Genomic DNA, 2,803 nt, shown 5'->3' with positions numbered 1-2,803 from the left:
TATTCATGCCTCCATAACAACTTCCCTCCTGATTTATTTAACATTATAAATTATATAAATCATATTTGTTTCGAACAAAATGACATCTGCCCACGCCCGCTGGGAGCGCGGCAATCGGAAGTAATTCTTCGGACCGGATGTACTTCATAAAGATCAGTGGCCGGCCGGAAGCAGCCGAGAGCTTCATTCCCCCATTAAAGCCCTCAAGCGCCCAGGCCCGCACTTGAGGAATCATGGGAACGTTTTTTTTTTAATCTCCCAGTGATTGGTGATTTCGACCAATTCGTTGCTTACGCACTTTTGAGTGTAATTCAAAGTCATCCTAAATAAGCGCCGTGTAGATTGCAGAGACCTGTCATATCACTTTTAAAATTTCTCGTCAATGTCAGCGTTTTTCACACTGTGCATGCACGCAACCCTTCAACCTGGCCTGAGCTACAGAAATCTTTTACAATATGATCTTTCTCGCACACCTTCAAAGACGCTGATATTAACTTAGAAGCGCTTAAAATGCTATTAGCAACCGCCCTAACTCCGAGCTATATAAATCCTAGTTCTGGTTTTTTGTGAATTCTCGGCTTTTAAAGCAATTCCTGCTAAAACAACAATCACGAGAATGATTATGATAATGCGTAGAGCAAGTTCGTCTGGTTCTTGCGAAGGAGTTGCGTTGACCCCAGAAAGACGCCGAGGTCTGATTGGTTTTCATTGAGAGCATAGTGGGTAGACCTCAATGCTAAATGCCTCAATGTCGACCCACAATTTTTTTTAATCAGCCAATTAGAGTTCAGCGTTCTGACATCATCGCAACCCCTCTTCAAAAAGCAGACGAACTTGCGCTCCTCATTTTTTTGTATTTTTTTCAGAAAGCGCGTGCAGTGGGAATGGAGTACCACGAAAAATTCGAATGGGGCGCGGTACCTCTATTTATTCGTCCGTTTCAGCCACCAGATGGCGCGCGGCTCGAAACGTGGTTGAACGCGCAACTTCTAGATGGCGCCAGTATCGAGGTGTGAAAAGGCCCGCGTTATCCGCTGCGTGAAATAGATCCCGAAATCTGCCGTGTTCTCCCGGCGGAGGAAGTTTCTGCATCCCTCGCGCGCGCTTGGTATGTACGCGCGGTGACCGAGTCCGGCCTCTGCGCTGTGTGATGCAGTGGGTGGCGCTCGTTTCTGTTCGGAGGTAGGAATAAAAATGCCGGTCCCCTTTTTTACGACGCTCGTTTCTATAGCTTGTTTTTCTTTTTTTTTTTTTATCTCAAGTGACCTACAGTACCGCCTGTTCGAAATCGTCCTTTGCGGTGAGCGATTGAGAGCCAGGTTAGCATTTTATTTGGGTCAGCACTACACGTTTAATGGAGACCTCGGGCGGCGATGTAAATATGCATTGCTTCCCAAAGTGTGTCCAAGGTGCGCAATGACAATTGGAAAGGGTATTGAAGGCGCGCGACCGTCGGTTGGTAAAATACGTCCGTTAGATTGACTTATTCAGTCTAATCATTTTTGCCAACGTCTTTTATCTGTCTCGACAAATGACATGGTCGAGTCTATTGATAACCTTAGCTAGATTGGACGTACGGAGTGTCCGGGCTTTAAATAAATTTGCTTCGTTTATGTGAATGAATAACTGTTTTCTCTTTTCCGTGCTCGGTGCTATGCAAAAATCGCTGAGATGTTATGGTAGCTCAGTGTGGCGGCGTTTTGCACGCTGACTCGCTATTGCATTCGCTGTGCACAATATGTGTTCAGATGGAATGTGCCAAATCGTATTTCCGATCGATATGATAGATTTACTTTGCTACAGTGTTAATTATATTTTCCTGATTTAAACTGGTTCGTCCCTGATCTGAGCCTAAGTTTAAATTCGAAGGGCAGACAGACTTAGCGTCGTAACAGCCGTAATGCGCAGAAAGAAATTAGTACCATGAAAGAAAAACAAAAGGATACGAGGTGGCTCAGTGTTATAGAAGTAATGAGTGTGCAAAGGATGGGATACGGTCCATTCGTCACATGCACACTCGTCACAGGACGATTCGTCACACAGGAACATTCGTCATAGGATGACTCGTCACGCGGCCAACCGGTCTCACAATAGTTCGTCCCCCCAAAAATGTATTGTTCAATTTGGTTCGGGCGGACAAAGGCGAAGAATTTGTAAGGAACGTTTTAGCTTCTGATTCGGTCCCGAACATTGAATGTTGGTTGGGCCTCAGAAAGTCGGTCACCTCTTATCTTAGCATGTCTTTCGCTTCTCGAGGTCAAAGAATTTGTAACAGACGTTCTAGCTATCTGGGTCCGTCCTGAACGGTGAATGCGGAGGCCATAGAAGAGCGACTATTTTTGAACTACATTCAAAAGGATGGAGGTGATCGCAACAGAGAGAGCCATGATGCTGCACGAGGGGTACTCGTACACATTCGGCAGAAGGAATTCCGATACTTGTTGGTTTTGTCGAATAGGTGTATGCAAGGCAAAACTAAAAACTAATTTGGCTGCCAGTCGGATTATTGCTCGTTCAAGCCTGCAACTGAGATCAACCTGCTGAAGACCCGTAATATAATGAAAGGAAAAGCGGATGAGTATTGTAATATTAGTTTATATAACCATTGGTTTACGTGACAGTGGAAAATTGTGAAACTCCTCATCAGGGTATGTAGGCAGATGTTGAAATTTACAATTTACTATCGTCCCCTGCTCGATCAATGAGACCAGTTGCCCGCATGACGAGTCATCCTGTGACAAATGTTCCTATGTGACGAATCATCCTGTGACCAATCGTCCTGTGACGAATGCGCATGTGACGA

Source organism: Ixodes scapularis, unplaced genomic scaffold (genome assembly GCF_016920785.2).
Source record: "Ixodes scapularis isolate PalLabHiFi unplaced genomic scaffold, ASM1692078v2 PGA_scaffold8__174_contigs__length_109621045, whole genome shotgun sequence".
Taxonomy (NCBI): domain Eukaryota; kingdom Metazoa; phylum Arthropoda; class Arachnida; order Ixodida; family Ixodidae; genus Ixodes; species Ixodes scapularis.
The sequence above is the reverse complement of the archived record's forward strand: the minus strand, read 5'-3'. Positions refer to the sequence as shown.